The following is a 17,582-nucleotide window of genomic DNA, read 5'->3' as shown; positions in this document are numbered from 1 at the left end:
CCAAAGAATGCTAAGCATTATTTTTTTCAAAGAATTATTTATTTGATTTTTTTTTTTTTAACTTGCTATACGACAAATGCATGCACCAGAGAGACACGAGAGAGAGAAAATGAATGTGAAAAAGCAAACTGCCAGGTCCAGGACTTGAACCACAGTTAGCTATGTGGGAGTCCAGCACCCTAACCACCATGCCCCCTGCTGACCCTGCTAAGCATTATTGATAATCGCCAGAAGCAAAAAGAGATAAAGAAGGATTCTCCCATACAGGTTTCAGAAAAATCAATACTCAACAGATCTTTGTTTTTTGACTTCTAGTCTCAAGAACTGTCAGATAATAATTCTGTTGTTTTGGGACTGACAGTTGGTGTGATAGCTATATCACTGAACTACCATGTAGTAGACCGTAGTTCTAGTCCTGGACCTGGTGGCTTAAACTCATGCCAGGCACATGTGCATAGGTGCCCAAGATCCTGAGAGGAGAATGGAGGAGAAAGGAATGCAATGTAGCCATCCCCTCCACCCCAGGGGGTGATTTCTCGCTTTCTGTCTCTTTGTCTCTCTCTCTTTTTCTGGCACACCCTATAGCAAAAACCTCTCAACAAAAAAAAAAAAAAAAAAAACCTGTGGTTTTAAGCCACCTAGTTTGTAGTGCATTATTACAGTAGCCCTAAGAAACAAATAATAGCATTAGATAGGGTTGAATCATTTTTTTTTGGAAGGTTTTCCCACATTTATTATATTCAAGCGGTTTTTCTCCAGTGTGAACTCACATGTGAATGTTAAGTTTTGAGAAACAAGTAAAACTCTTTGCCACACTCCTTACAAGCATAGTATTTCTCTCTAGTAGTAAGTCATGTGTTTAGCAAGGTCTGAGAATAAGCAAAGGCTTTCTCAAATATCCCGCATTCCATAGGCAGCAATCCATCATGAGTTCTTAAATGTCGAGTAAGATATGAAGACTGAGTGATGGCTTTTCTATACTCTTTATTCACAGGGTCTTGCTCCAGTGTGAGTTTGCATATATACAAAAATGCCTGTAGAGTGAGAAAAAGTTTGCCCATATTCAAGAGCATGGCCTCTCGGGACCAGCAGATGGTGTAATGGTTACATCACTGGACTCCCACATACTCAAACACGGTTCGAGTCCCAGCCCCGACAGCTTAAAACTCACGCCAGGCGCATGTGCATATGTGTCCAAAATCCCAAGAGGAGAATGGAGGAAAAAGGATTGCAGCGTGGCCATCCCCCCTTGGCAGGGATTTCTCACTTTCTATCCCTCTGTCCCTCTGTCTCTCTGGCGAGCACACATACCCTATAGCAAAAATCTTTCAAATAAATAAATAAATGAATGAATGTGGTCTCTCTCCACCACAAAGACTCACACATTCACTAAGGTATGAAGAGGAAGGTAAACCTTTTCCATAGTCATTGCCTTTTTTTTTCTTTTGGAGAGGTTTTTGCTATAGGACGTGTGCACTTGCCAGAAAGAGAGACAGACAGAAAGCGAGCAATCACCTCCCAGGAGGAACAGCCAACCTCTCCATTTTTCTCTCAGGATTCTGGACACACACACACATGCACCCAGTGTGAGTTTAAGCCACCAGGTCTGGGACTCAAATTGTGGTCGACTCATGGGAGTCCAGCGACATAGCCATTACACCAACTGCTGGTCCCATATTTTTTTAAGAGATTTTTTTTGCTAGAGGGCATGTACACTCACTGGAGAGACAGAAAGCAAGAAATCACACACACACACACACACACACACACACACACACACACAGGCTATGCCACAATCCCTTCTCTTCCATTCTCCTCTTGGGATTTTGGGCATGCACTCACACACATGCACCCAGATTGAGTTTTGAGCTGCTGGGTCTGCGACTCGAACTGCAGTTGACTACATCTGCTGGTCCCCATAGTCACTGCATTTATATGGTTCCTCTTGAATGTGACTTTCCTTGCAACCCAGAAGATATGGATTTTGGCTAAAGACTATTTCACATGGATTATATTTAAGAAGTTTCTCTCCAATATCACTTTCCTTCTGTGGACTAAAGGTAGAGCATTTAGTGATGGCTTTTTCACACTGAGTACACTCACAATTTTTCTTTCTAAAGTAAGCTCTCTTGTGATTCTTAAGGCATAAGCATCCAATCAAGGTTTTTCCACACTGATTAAACAGTTCCTCTTCAATCCGATTTCTATTTCCATCACATTCGATGCTTTCTCCTGCAGAATATTTTGCTGAGGTGCTGACCACTTGGTACTAAGATGAATCTCCCAGTTGCAACTAGATTCTTGTCGTTTCCAGCATCACAGCTCTGTGGGTTTGATCCAGCAAAGTCCACTCCTCCTGGGTGAAGTCCATAGCAACATCCATAAAGGCCACTGAGTCTTGTGAATAATTTGCCAGCCCCCCCAGCTACCACCCATTCCTCTTCTGATTTTGTCCCATGAAGACAGAAAAGGTCTTGAGAAAGATGATTGCAAGGGGAAAATCACTGACCAGCGTCCTGTGACTGTGGTAGTGAAATCTGCCTGGACATCTTGTTCCCAAAGTTCCTTCAAGACAATGTTTAAATTTAGTAGATACAGGGACCAGCAGATGGTGTAATGGCTATGTCACTGGACTCCCACATAGTCGACTGCAGTTCGAGTCCTGGACCCACTGGCTTAAACTCACACTGTGTATGCATGCGTGCATGCCCAAAATCTCGAGAGGAGAATGGAGGAGAAGGGATTGTGGCATGACCAATCCCCTTGGGGGTAAGTTCTCACTTTCTGTCTCTCTGTATCTCTGGCCAGCACACACGTCTCACACATAGCAAAAATCTCTCAAAAAATAAAAGAGAAAGAAAACTTAGAATAATAACAGTAATTAATAAAATTTAATATATTTTAATTAAATAAATATCATAAAATAAAAAAGAAGGCAGTGGGTTAAGTTCTCTAGTTGATCTGTGCACTCTGGGCACAGGTACCCATGGTCCTGCCTGGCTGGCAGCAGGCTGGGGAGGTGACTGAAGTTGGGACCTGTCGTGGTGCATCTCTCTCTCTCTGTCTCTCTCTCTCTTTCACTTTTTCTGTATCTTTTAATCTCATGAAAGAAAGAAATCTTTAAAAAGCGTGCCATGCTCTCCCATTCTTTAATATCTCCTTTCCTTTTTTTTTCTCTTCTTTTCTCTTTTTAATTTGCCAGAGGGCACGTACACTTGCTGGAGACAGAAAGAGAAAGAAAGAAAGCATTCCCCCCATGGGGCAAGGTCACACTATGATTCCTTCTCCTCCATTTCTCCCTCCTTTTCAAGATTCTGGGGATGTGGGACCAGCAGGTGGCCTAGTGGTTAAGGCAATGGACTTCCACATGGCCGATGGCAGTTTGAGTCCCAGACCTGGCAACTTGATGCTCATTTGTGCATTCACATGTGCATGGGTGCCCAAAATCCCAAGAGGGGAATGGAGGAAAAGAAACTGGCATGGCCATCCCCCCGGAAGATGATCTCTCACTTTCTTTTTGTCTCTCTTTGTCTCTCCGGTGAGTGCAAGCCCCCTATAACAAACATCTCTTGAGAAAAAAAAATATATTGGATATGCACACACATGTGCCCAGCATGTTTTTCAAGTTGCTGAGTTCAGGACTCAAACTGTGCATTTGACCATGTGGGATTCACCACACCACCGGCTGGCCCCTTTTTGCCCTTTTATATCACTTTTTTATTCCTTTAATAATATTTTATTTGGGTTTCAGGAAAGTTTAATTTAAATCAGAATTTAGTAATGTCCTTTCTACTCTACATACTTTTTTCCACTTTATTCTCTGAAGAAGAAGGGGAGCCTGTGTGGAGGGGTCATCTCCTGCCATTCTACACCTTACTGGAAAATTGCCTGTCATGGCTGAGAGCTGAGGGGATTCCAGGAGCAATGATGATCCCAGGCTGTTAACCCTGAACGCCACCCCGGTGTTCTCCCAGGCTGCATCCCACAGAGGAGAAGGAAGACTGTGGGGAGGGTAGGAGGGCCCCGACGTCCCTCTCACCCTGCTTTAGTAGAGGTGGGGTAGCTTTCTTCTCAATGCTGCTCCTCTCCTCTTGGAAAGCGAGTCGGTGGCACTGGTGAGTCATGTCACCTGCCGGCCAGCCAGCCAGCCAACTGGTCTCCTTCTTGGTCTAAAGGGTGGCCCCCCCTCAGGATATTGGTTTGTGGATCAGAGCTCCCTCCTTCCCCCTGCTGTGTTGGCCTGGGCTGGTCTGAGGGGTGATTCGGAATTTAATTACTCGGTTTCTCCAGCTCAGTAGATTAATTCCATCCATCACAGGCAGGCCCAGCCTTCTCCCCTTCTGCAGCTCAGGGCTGCCTGGCCAGTTGCAAAAGGAAAGAGCTTCACAGCCCCTGGGTCTGGGTCAGTGCCTAGAGTTTCCATCATGGTGAGGGGAGTGTGTAAATCGAGCTGGGGAGTGAGTGCTTAGTGACATGCTAGGCTTTAACGTGTTTATCTGTAAGGAGTATAGGAAGGTAAACATTCGGGCCCTTTACTTTTCAGCCCAGAGGAAGTGAAGTTAAAACTTTCTTCTGTCATCCTGCATTTGGGTCTGACACCAGCTGCCTCCACCCTGCGGTCCATCACAGTAAGAGCGAGGCTACGTATCAGGTGCACAGATCAGGGAGTTGGTGCCACACCTGCCCTGGTCCCTAAGACGGACCCCTGTGCCAGTCTCCAAAAAAAGTTGGTGATGACATCACCAACACAACGGATAGCTGGGAGAGTCTGAAGATTAGGGTGAAACCGGCTTTTCAGAAGGGATAGCTCATATTGATGGCACCATCTGCCTCTGCCCTGATCATGAAAGCCTTCAAGGAACCACCAAGAGACAGAAAGAAACAAAACATCAGACACAGTGGAAATAGCACTCCTGACGAAAACGTCAACATTGCCCGGCAGATGGACACTGCTCTTCAGCCAGAGAACCCTCTGGAACCACTGAAGTGCTCCATCCGAGGACAGCCCAGCTTGAGGACAGCAATGTTGATAGCTCCGTGCTCATGACAGTGTAGATGATACCAACAGTGGCACAGTGCAATACCCAACTGGTTAATAGGGTGGGTCAGACAGCGGTACCACGGTTAAACATGATGCTTTACAAGGCTGGCCCACGTGGGAAGGTACTGGGTTCGCATTCAGAGACCTGTCCAAGTATGCCAGGCATGTGCATGCCCATGAACAGGACTGGCTGAGACTGGGGTCAAATGTTGGTGTCCAGAAACTATCGGGGGTGCTGTCTCTGTCCCATTTGGTCTCTCTGTCTCTCTCAGAAAAATAAAGACATAAACTTTTAAAAATTAAACAGGAAAATATTTCAATAAATGATCATTTGATGGCACCAGGAGGTAGGATGGAGATTGAAGCACTGGATTCCACATGGCCAGCTTCGTGGTTCGAGTCCTGGACTCCATGACTGGAGAATCACACTGAGAGCACGTGCATGCATGCCCAAAACCCCAGGAGGAGAATAGAGGAGAAGGGATTGCAGCATGGCATTCCCCCTGGGGGGTGATTTCTCACTTTCTCTCTCTCTGGTGAGCACACACACCCTATAGCAAAGAACAACTTGAAAAGATCATCTGAAAACAAAACAGTCATCCTAACGTGTATATACAGATGCTCATGTAAGTTTTATGTGATTTGAATCACGTGAACATGTGTTCTCATGTACAGGAAGGGACAGAGGAAGTAGATGCTAACTGGGCTATGACGTTACTCCAGAGACTCAGGAGGCTAAGGCAGGAGGACCACAGGCTTCAGACTGGCCTGGGCATAGTGAGGCCCTGTCCCAAAGAGAGCCAGGCATGGGCGCCTGTGGTCTCAGCTACTCAGGAAGTTGAGAAGCACTGCAACACAGCAAGACCCTGCTGAAAGGAAGGAAGGGAAGAAAAGAAAGCATTTCTAGCAGTCGAAATATTAGCTATCAATCAAGATTTTATATATAGATACAGATATAGATGGATGCATGTAATACATGCATACACACATCGCTTAACAGCAAGGATATATTCTGAGACACGCACCACATGCGAATGCAATTTCATTTTTGTATGAACATTATAGAGTACACTTCACAAATCTAGATGGCATAGCTGGGCTGGCAGCTGGCACAGTGGTTAAGGTGCTGATTTCCACATGGCCAGTTCAAGTCCCAGACCTGAAGTCTTGCTTTCTCACTTTCCCTTCCTCTCTCTCTCTCTCTCTCTCTCTCTGGTCAAATTAAAAATTATAACACGAAATAAAATAATATAAATAATTCTTAGATGGTACACACCTGGGCTGTATGCTTAGAGTCTATCATAAAGAAAACCCACAAGATTAAATCAAGCCCAAGAGGAAATGATTTAATCAAGAGATCCGGGAGACAAATATCCAAGGCGTCTGTAATTTGCACGGAAGATCTACAAGGACTTTTCTAGCTTTATTAGTCTATGATTCAGATGCAAGAGTTATAAAAACGACAAGTGTCCAGAGATTTCTACGGAAGGGCAACAACCCTCCTTGATTCCTGAGAGCCTCCCTAAATCTCAGAGGAGCTGATAGGTAATAGGAGAAGACAGTATTTGCCAGGTATGGGACAGTGACAGCTGTCAATGAAATCGTACAATATAAGAAAAGTAGGACTCGGGGCTGGCAGGTGGCAGGATGGTTAAGGGCACTGGACTCCCACGTGGCCAATCATGGTTCAAGTCCTGGACCTAGTGGCTTGATTTCTCACTTTCCCTGTCTGGTCAAATGTAAATAAATAAATAAAATGGATGGATAAAGTTAAATAAAATAATTCTTAAAAGAAAGAAAAAAGAAAAGTAAGACTCAATAGTAACATGTTAAAATGGATGGGGGGGTCCAGCAATTGGTGTAATAGCTATGTCACTGGACTCCCATGTAGTCGATCGTGGTTTGAGTCCTGGACGCGGTGGCTTAAATTCACACCGGGCGCGTGTGTGTGTGCCCAAGATCCTGAGAGGAGAATGGAAGAGAAGGGATTGTGGTGTGGCCATCCCCCCGAGGGGTGATTTCTAACTTCTGTCTCTTTATCTCTCTCTGTCTTTCTGGCAAGCGCACATGACCACAACTTCGCCCAAAAAAAAAAAAAAAAAAGGATGGGACCAGCAGATAGTATAATGATTACATGGCTGGACTTACACATAGTTGGCTGCAGCTCAATTCCCAGAGCCAGCTGCCTAAAACACACTGGGCGCCTGTGTGCGTGCCTAAAATCCTGAGGAGAGAATGGAGGAGAGGGGGTTGTGGTGTGGCCAGTGCCCCTCGGGGGTGATTTCTGGTTTTCTGTCTGTCTCTCCAGCGTGCACATGTGCCCTGTAGCAAATATCTGTCTCAAAAAAAGAAAGAGGGGACCAGCAGTTAGCGTAATGGCTATGTCGCTGGACTCCCATATAGCTGACCGTGGTTCGAGTCCTGAACCCGGTGGCTTAAACTCACGCCGGGAGTGTGTGCATACGTGCCCAAGATCCAAAGAAGAGAACGGAGGAGAAGGGATTGCAGTGTGACCATCTCCCATGGGGGGTGATTTCTCGCTTTCTGTCTGTCTCTCTCTGTCTTTCTGGCAAGCACACGCACCCTATAGCAAAAACCTCTCAAAAAAAAAAGAAAGAAAGAAAAAAGGAAAAAGAAAGAAAAAAAATGAGAAAATACAACCAAGAGTAGCTACTGGAGAGCTGCAGTCAGGGCTCTGCACTATCCCATGACCGTGGGCCTCAGCAAGGGCCAGAGTGACTAAGAACGTGAACAGACCAAGGCAGCAAGCCATGGAGCTGCTCAAGGTGTCCAGGGACAAGCGGGCCCTCAAATTCATCAAGAGGTAGGTGGAGACACACAACCTCACTGAGAGGAAGTGCAAGGAGCTGAGCAACTTCCTGGCCACCTTGCGGAAAGCAGCGAAGAAGGACAGAGCCCCTCCCCTATGCCCATAAAGCCTCTAACTTAAAAATATATGTACAGCCAAACAATTAGCCAGCCTCTGTGATGGATACTACAGAAGGGTGTTCTGGGAGCACAGAGGGAAACTAACCACACCTGGTTAGGAAAAGGAGGGAAATAACATTTTCTTTTCTTTTCTATGCACCTATCACGTATTCCACACAGTATATATGGACTTCTATGTGATGAACTAGATGTTTGTAACCAGACATCATGGAAACCTCGTGTTGGTTCTAATTCCAAGAATTTTTCACAATGAAGAGAACCCAGATTAGGCATGTCCGACTAGCTAGGTTCTAGGCATATTCCCCAGGCCTGCCTAATTGGTAAGACAGCCAGGAAATCTGTTTGCCAAGCAACTTTTGGGAGAGAACTGATGTGAAGGCGAGAAATGAACAATCAACAGCAGGTGGTGTGGTGGTTAAGAGCACTGGATTCCCACGTGGCCAACAATGGTTCAAGTCCTAGACCTGGTGGCTTGCTTTCTCACTTTCCGTCTCTCTCGCTCTGTCCCTCTATGGTCAAATTAAAATTAATTAATTAATTAAATTTAATAGTTTTTTGTTGTTGTTTTAAAAAGACAAGCTAGTCAGTCAGAAAGTCACGGGGACACGGGAACCAGCAGTTAGCGTAATGGCTATGTCGCTGGACTCCCACGTGGTCGACTGCAGTTCGTGTCCCGGACCCAGTGGCTTAAAACTCACGCCGGGCGCGTGTGCGTGCGTGCCCAAGATCCCGAGAGGAGAATGGAGGAGAAGGGATTGCGGTGTGACCATCCCCCCTGGGGGGTGATTTCTCGCTTTCTGTCTCTATGTCTCTCTCTGTCTGTCTGGCGAGCGCACGTGCCCTACAGTGAAAATCTCTCCAAAAAAAAAAAAAAAGAAAGTCACAGGGACAGAGGAGAGGCGGCTGGACAGAGCGCAGTGACTGGCACTTGGATTTGATTAGTCTCATCTCAGATGGAGTCATGCCTTGGTTCAGGGAAAGGAAGAGACAGAGTAAGAGTGAGGGAGAGTGGAGGCCAGCACGTGGCATGGTAGTTAAGGAGCTAGACTCCCATGTGGTCAATCAGGGTTCAAGTCTCAGACCTGGTGGCTTGAAAATCATGCTGGGCATGGATGTGTGTATGTCTGACATCTCAAGATGAGAATGGAGAAGGGATCATGGTGTGACCATCCCCCTAGGGGGTGATTTCTCACTTTCTCTCTCACTATCTCTGTCCCTCTCCTCTCTTCTCTGTCGAGCACACACACCCTATGGCGAAAATCTTTAAAAAAAAAAGAGTGAGGGATACGGAAACCAGCAGGTGGAATAGTGTTAAGGCTCTGGACTCTCACATGGCTGACTGCAGATCAAGTCCTGGACCAGGTGACTTGCTTTCTCACTTTCTCTCTCTGCCTCTGGTGAGCACAATATAAAATATATAACAATATAAAAAATAACAATAATAATGAATACAGTATTTTTTCCTTTTTTAGAGAGATTCCTGCTATAGGGCACATGCATTAACCAAAGAGACAGAGAGACAGAAAGTGAGAACTCCCCCGCCAAGGGAGATGACCACACCACAATCTTTTCTCCACTCTCCTCTTATGATCTTGAGCACGCACACACACATGCTCAGCATGAGCTTTTTTTTTTGGAGAGGTTTTTGCTGTAGGGCACATGGGCTCGCCAGACAGACAGAGAGAGACAGACAGAGAGCGAGAAATCACCCCCCAGGGGGGATGGTCACGCCGCAATCCCTTCTCCTCCATCCTCCTCTCGGGATCTTGGGCACGCACACACACGTGCCTGGCGTGAGTTTTAAGCCACCGGGTCCGGGGCCCGAACCGCGGTCGACTACATGGGAGTCCAGCGACATAGCCATTAAACTAAGGGAGAAAGGGAGAAGAAGCAAGAAAGAGCAATAATCAAAGCTTAAAGTTTGACTGCAATTTCTGACAGATATTGGGACCAGCATATGGTGTAATGGTTACGTCGCTGGACTCCCACGTAGTCAACTGCAGTTTGAGTCTTGGACCTGGCGACTTAAAACTTATGCATGTGCGTGTGAGCCCAAAAGGAGAATGAAAGAGTAGGGATTGCGGCATGGCCATCCCCTCTGGGGGGTGATTTCTCACTTTCTGTCTCTCTGTCTCTCCTGCGAGCACACATACCCTATAGCAAAAATCTCTCTAAAAACATTTTTGACAGATATCAGCACTACCTGGGAGGGTCCCTCTAAAAGAGGCTGACACAAAAGCAGGAAGAAGTCATTCTTCTATCGTAGAGATCCAGATCTCCGCCAGAGGAGGAGCCAGGAGGATGCTAATGACAAGCAAATTAGGAAACTGAGGCTCAGAGATATTGGGCATCTTCCCCAGTTCTGCCAGGTGTAAGTGACAGAGCTAGGATTTGGATCCTAACTGTGTATAATATTGTGTGGGTCCAGGGCCCACCCTTCTCTCATTTGGCATGTTCCTCCATGATCTCCTGACTGTATTTGTTTCTTCTTTTCTCTGTTTTTTAGAGATTTTTGCTATAGGGTGTGTGTGCTCACCAGAGAGACTGAGAGAGACAGAAAGTGAGAAATCACCCCCCAGGGGTGAGGATGGCCACGCCACAATCCCTTCTCCTCCATTCTCCTCTCGGGATCTTGGGCACACACGCACACGCGCCTGGTGTGAGTTTTAAGCCACCGGGTCTGGGACTTGAACCGCAGTCGACTACATAGGAGTCCAGCAACATAGCCATTACGCTAACTGCTGGTCCCTTCGAACCACAGTTTTTCATGTGAGAGCCCAGTGACTTAATCATTGTATCACATGCTGGTCCGACTGTGTTTGTTTCTTTTTTGTTTTTTTTTAATCTTTTTTCTTTTTTCTTTTTTTTTTTGGAGAGGTTTTTGCTATAGGGCCCATGTGCTCACCAGAAAGACAGAGAGAGACAGAGAGATAGAAAGCGAGAAATCACCCCCCAGGGGGGATGGCCATGCTGCAATCCCTTCTCCTCCATTCTCCTCTCGGGATCTTGGGCACACACGCACACGCGCCTGGTGTGAGTTTTAAGCCACCGGGTCTGGGACTTGAACCGCAGTCGACTACATAGGAGTCCAGCAACATAGCCATTACGCTAACTGCTGGTCCCACTGATTGTGTTTGTTTCTAATAATAACTTCACATGGGGGCCAGCAGGTGGCATGGTGGATAAGGGTGCTGGACTCCCATGTGGTTGACCACAGTTTGAGTCTTGGACCTGGTGGCTTGCTTTCTCACTTTCCCTCTCTCACTCTCTGTCTTTCTGGTCAAATTTTAAAAAATAAAATAAAATGAAAATGAATAAATAAAATTAAATAAATAATTATTTAAAATAATAATAACAATAATAATAACTTCACATGTTGATTTAAAGTTTATTCCATCAGGCTTTATTAGACCCTACCCTCATCACTGATCTACTCACTTCTTAAGTCACTCTCCAATACTCAGACATTTAGCTGCTGCCTCACTGTTTTCCCTCTACTCCAAATCCTGCCATGGTTTTGCCATTCTCATGGACACTTACGATCTTGCTGTCTCTCTCTCGCTCTTAATTGCCATTGAACAGGGCACTTGTCAGAGAGACGGGGAGAGACAGGGAGAGGGAGAACGCACCCTCCAGTGGGATAGTCACGTCACATGTGACCCCTTCTTCATTTCTCCATCCTTATGGAATGTGGGGCAATCACACACATGCCCGTCGTGTTTTTCAAGCTACTAGAGCTGAGATTTGAACCACTTGTTCAGCCACGTGAGATCTGGCTCCCTTAACCAGAAGGCCAAGGGGCTGTCTCATTTCTCATTTTAAAAAAAAATATTATTTTATTTAACTTTATTATTATTACTTTCCAGTTTGATCAGAGAGAGACAGAGAAAGAGAGAGAGGGAAAGTGAGAAAGGAAGCCACCAGGTCCAGGACTTGAACCACGGTCGGCCATGTGGGAGTCCAGCATTTTTACCACCATGCCACCTGCCAGCCCCTCATTTCTAATTTTTTTAAAGAATTATTTATTTTATTTATTTATGATGATTATTATTATATTCGATTTGCTACAGGGCACATGCATTCACCAAAGAGAGACAGACAGAGAGGAAAAGTGAGAAAGCAAGCCACCAGGTGCAGGACTTGAACCTCTGTCAGCCATGTGGGAGTTCAGCGCCTTAACCACCATGGCCCTCATTCCTCATTTTCAATTAACTTTTTTCCATTCCACTTGAACTTGTTTTTTTTAAGGATTATTTTTATTTTACTTAACTTTATTTATTTATTTATTTATTTATTTAAATTTGACTAGAGAGGCTAGAGAGCACTACTTTCATCCTAGTTATTCAACTTTGCTGTCTTCTCTTCCTTTTGTATTCAGAGAGAGAGAAAGTGAGAAAGCAAGCCACCAGGTCTGGGACTCTAACCATGGTCAGCCATGTGGGAGTCCAGCGCCCTTAACCACCACACCCCCTGCCAACCCCTAACTTCCAATTTTTTTTAAAGTAGTTATTTATTTAACTTCATTTATTATTATTATTACTATTATTATTATACATTAGAGAGAGAATTAGAAAGCAAGCCACCTAGTGTGACCCAAACCAGTCGGCCATATGGGAGTCTAGCACCTTAACCACCATGCCAGCTGATGGCCCCCATTATTATTGTTGTTGTTGTTGTTTAATTTCATTTATTATTATTTAATTTGACCACAGGGAGTTAGAGAGAAATGGAAAGTGAGAAGGAAGCCACCAGATCTGGGACTGGAACCACAGTCGGCCATGAGGGAGTCCAGCACCCCAACCACCACACCACCTGCTGCCCCCCTTATTTATTTCATGAGTGAGAAAGAGAGACATCACCCCCAAAAGGGTCTTAATGCTACAATCCACCCCAGGCTTCAGCTAGCACCTGATCAGAACCAAGTACCTGCCTAGCTTACCCCAAAGCAGTCTCTGGAGTACTCTGGGTGATCTCCAGACTCAAACCAGAAACCTTCGTGTGTGGAACCGCCTTGCGGAGTGTGTACTTAACCACCAAACCATTCTCTAGCCCCCAAATTTCCCTGATTCAATGGCCACGTCTCAAATCCTCCCATTGCCTAAAATCGTCCCACCTCTGAAATAATATATTCAGATATCTCACTCTCAGACTACAGCCCTCTTAGTTATTTTCCCAGCTTCTATTCCTAAAGCTATCGTTCTAGTTTATAATGAGCCCTGGCCCTTTGATCAGTCTTCTTTCATCCTGGTTATTACACTTTGCTGTCTCCTCTCCCCTTTGTGTTCAGGTTACAGTTCACTTTGCGACGTTGCTACTAGTTATTGCCCATATCCTTGACTCTCCTCTGGACCTTCTGCTGCACTTACCTGGGAAAGCAACCCTCACACCCACCCCAGAGAAGCTTGCCGTTGTTGGTAAAAATCACGTAGCGGCCCAAGCTAGTGCAAATAAAAGTTAAGATCTACAACCTCGAGTGGGCCGAAAGTACTGTACAGACACCCTCCTGTAACTGTCCTGTCAGTTTTCTCTTCTATTTTTTTTAAGAGATTTTTATTATCGGGCGCATGTGCTCTCCAGAGAGAAGAGGGACAGAAAGCAAGAAATCACCCTCCAAGGGGGGTGGCCATGCTGCAGTCCCTTCTGCTCATTCTCTTAGGATTTGGGGCACGCATACACGCCTGGCACAAGTTTTAAGCCGCTGGGTTTGGGACTCGATCCACCATTGACTACATGGGAGTCCAGAAACATAAGCATCATGCCATTGGCTGGTCCCCTCTTCTATTATTTGCAATGACCATTCTTTGTTCACATTCTTCGCTCCTCAAATCTCTGACCCTGTCACCTCACTCAGACCAGATGACCCGAGCCCTATTTCACAGGGAAAATGCTATGGATACTATTAAGTAAGAACACGCTTGATTCCTGGCACCAAGCTCACCAAGCTTTCTGTAAATAAACCTACCTCTCTCTCCTCCTAGTACAAATGATGGAGTGTCTGTGATCACAACCTTGTGTCACAGCCATACACCTTTCCAGAGAGCGGTCTACACTCGTTTTCACTTCCTATCACACACACTCCTCGACCCACTGCTCTTTGGCTTCTGCAGAACCACTCAGTAAATGCACTGGCGGCTTATCTCATCAGTTCAGGCACCGCTGTGGGTGACCTCATATTCTTGCTCTTGTCTTTTAGGTTTTTACCAAAGGGTACGTGCAGGAGAGAGGCAGAAAGAGGAAAAGTGAGAAATCACCCCTCGGGGGATGGCCACACTGCATTCACTTCTCCTCCCTCCAGTCTCCTCTTGGGATTTTGGGCATGCGTGCACACATGCCCGACATGCGTTTCAAGCCTCCAGGTCCAGGACTCGAACTGAAATCGACCATGTGAGAGTCCAGCTCCTTAGCCACCATGTTTTAAACCCCTTTTCATGTGACTTTCTGATATTATATTCTCCAAGTGTTCTTCCTACCACCATGGCCATTTCTTTCTAGTGGCCTTTTTGCATTTCCATATTCATACTAATTATTTATCGATGTTCCTCAAGCTTTCTCTCTGACCCTCACTCTGCTCACTATGGGGGTCCCCCACCACCTGCTTCTGTGACTGTAATCAACTCTTTATGAGGATTCCAAAAATCTTAGCCCTTTTCCAGGTGTTTCTTCAGAACTGTTTATTCACTTGCCTATTAGACATTTCCCTTCGAGTATTCCACAGCATCTTGTACTCAACACATGTAAAATTAAACCTACTACCTTTTTTATTTTACATATTTAGATAAAGAGATTTTTGCTATGGGGCACGTGTGCTCACCTGAGAGGCAGAGATAGAAAGCGAGAAATCACCCCCGGGGGGATGGCCATACCACAGTCCCTTTTCCTCCATTCTCCTCTTGAGATTTTGGGCACACATGCCGACACACTCAGAGTGAGTGTTAAGCCTCTGGGTCCAGGGCTCGAACCATAGTCCACTACATGAGAATCCAGTGACGTAACCATTACGCCATCTGCTGGTCCTCACACCTTTTTTTTTTTAGGTTTTGCCATAGAACATGTGCACTCACCAGAGAGAGACAGTAAGAGGGAAAGTGAGAGATCACCCTCTGGAGGGATGGCCACTCCACAGCCACTTCTCCATTCCCCTCCTGGGACCTTGGCATGCATGTACACATGCCCGGTGTGAGTTTCAAGCTGCCAGGTCTGGAATTCAAACTGTGGCGTGCCGTGTGGGAGTCCCGCCCGCTAACCACCACACCTGCTGTCCTCTACTTGTCCCCGGGCCTCCCCTGCTCAACTGCTCCTCCCGCTGTGCTCCCGACCTGGGCAATCACTAGCACCCACTAGATTTTCTGGCCATCATGCTTAACTCCATCACCTCCCACATTCGTCTACGGTGACTCCTTTTCTCTAGTCAGTCTGCTTTTCTCCTTCCTACCTTCCACCTGTTCTCCAGGCCACCATCGTCTCTTATTTAGTTATGACAATAGCCTCTGAACTAATCTTTAGGTGTGGGCTCTGTACTTAAGAGTGTATTTACCTGGGGAAAGTGAGAAATCAACCCCCTCCCCAGGAGGGTGGCCACACCACAGCCCCTTCTCCTCCATTCTCCTCCTGGGATTTGGGCATGCACACATTCGTGCGTGGCATGATTTTCAAGGCACCAGGTCAGGGACTTGAGCTGTAGTCAGCCATGTGGCAGTCCAGTGACATAACCACTGTCATAACCACTATGCCACCTGCTGGCCCCAACAGACCTGCTCTTTTTTTCTCTTGGAGTTTTTTGCTACAGGGTGCATGTGCTCACTGAGACAGAGACACAAAGCAAAAAATCATTCCCTGAGGGGATGGCCACCCACCCCCATCCCTTCTCCTCCATTCTCTTGGGATTTTTTTTTTCTTGGTTTTTACGATAGGGCTCATGTGCTCACCAGAGAGACAGAAAGACAGAAAGCGAGAAATCACCCCCATGCCACAATCCCTTCTCCTTCATTCTCCTCTCGTGATTTTGGACACACATGCTCACATGCCTGGGGTAAGTTTTTTCTTTTTGTCTTTTTGTGGTTTTTTTGGAGGGGTTTTTGCTATAGGGCGCGTGCGCTCGCCAGACAGAAAGACAGAAAGCGAGAAATCCCCCCCATGCCACAATCCCTTCTCCTTCATTCTCCTCTCGTGATCGTTGGCACGCACGCACACATGCCTGGCGTAAGTTTAATCCACCAGGTCTGGGACGCAGTCAACTACATAGGAGTACAGTGACATAGCCATTATGCTAACTGCTGGTCCCTTGTTTTTGTTTTTTAAGGCAGACTGCCACCTGCAGCGCCTCATGTGAATGTGTCTGGAGTCTTGAGAGCTTGACCATCCTAAGTTCTTCTACAATGGACCTTGAGAGCCTGTTTGGAGGTTCCAGCAGGGGAGTGCAGCTACTCGTACACCCTTGACCGAAGAACGGTCCTCCTTTATGGTCATCCTCTGACCGAGTGTGCAGCTTCAGGAGGGATGCACATGGAGCGGTGAGGGAGGAAGGAGACACCTACCTAGCCAGCCAGATCAGCTGAATCGAACCTGGCGATCAATGGGGTGACAGATGTCGCAGCCAGATAACCCTCACATCCCCAGCATGAGTTTTAAGTCACTTAGTCTGGGACTCAAACCGCGGTTGACCACATAGGAGTTCAGTGACATAGCCATTACACCATATGCTGTTCCCTCTCTTGGGATCTTGGGCATGTGTGCATGCACACGCACCTGGCGTGATTTCAAGCATCTGGGTCTGAGACTCGAGCAGCCATCAACCACGTGGGAGTTCAACACCTTACCTGCTTTGTCATCTGCTGGCCTCCAGAGCTGCTCTTAGAGAACTGGTGAAGAAAGTTCTTTGGACAGGAGAGAAATGATACTTGAAGGAAATCTGCAATATCAAAAATGAAGGCACCATCGTACATGCAGTCTGTTGTAGACGTTGTGTGGCACATGACTTACTGTTTTTTTCTACACATACATCTGTATTTGTAAGCTACTTTATAAATTAGGCCCAGTAAGAGATTAACAAAAATGAGCAATAATGAACAGTTATAACAACTTACTGCACCATGATCACAGTTATGTGAGTGTGATAAAGAAAAAGAATAAAAGAACAGCATGCTGGCAAATATCTAGGTTAAAAAAAGGGCTGTTCTAGGGCCGGCAGGTGGTTAACACATTGGATTCCCAACGTGGCCAACAACGGATTGAGTCCTAGACCTGGCAGTTTGCTTTCTTCCTTGACGGGGCCATGCAGACAACACAAGCTGGTAAAGAGGCTGTCTCCCATGGCCTGGCTGGAAAGAAACGGCAAAAAAAGGCCAGTGGTTTACTAACTCTCCTTGTGTCATTTTACTGGCCTATAGTTAATTTCTCTGCCGTGAGTTTTACTGTTATTACGGTACCCTGCAAGAGTACAGATATCACCCCCAGCCATTACAATAAAGCCAATTAGTGATCTTGTAGGAATGTGGTTCCCTAAGAAGAGGGCAGGAAGTTTGAGACTCCCCCACTTGTCTGTCTAAGCCAAAATTAACATATGTTAGGTCAAAATAGTATAAGCCAAAGTAGC

General features: G+C 46.0%; 1 pseudogene; it reads right to left on the bottom strand.

The window, feature by feature from the left end:
• Positions 1-727: 727 nt before the first annotated feature.
• Positions 728-2,483, bottom strand: LOC102490445 (zinc finger protein 559-like; annotated as a pseudogene).
• Positions 2,484-17,582: the final 15,099 nt, after the last annotated feature.

This window comes from Tupaia chinensis, unplaced genomic scaffold (genome assembly GCF_000334495.1).
Source record: "Tupaia chinensis unplaced genomic scaffold, TupChi_1.0 Scaffold000239_1, whole genome shotgun sequence".
Taxonomy (NCBI): domain Eukaryota; kingdom Metazoa; phylum Chordata; class Mammalia; order Scandentia; family Tupaiidae; genus Tupaia; species Tupaia belangeri.
This window is presented reverse-complemented; position numbering and strand designations above follow the sequence as displayed.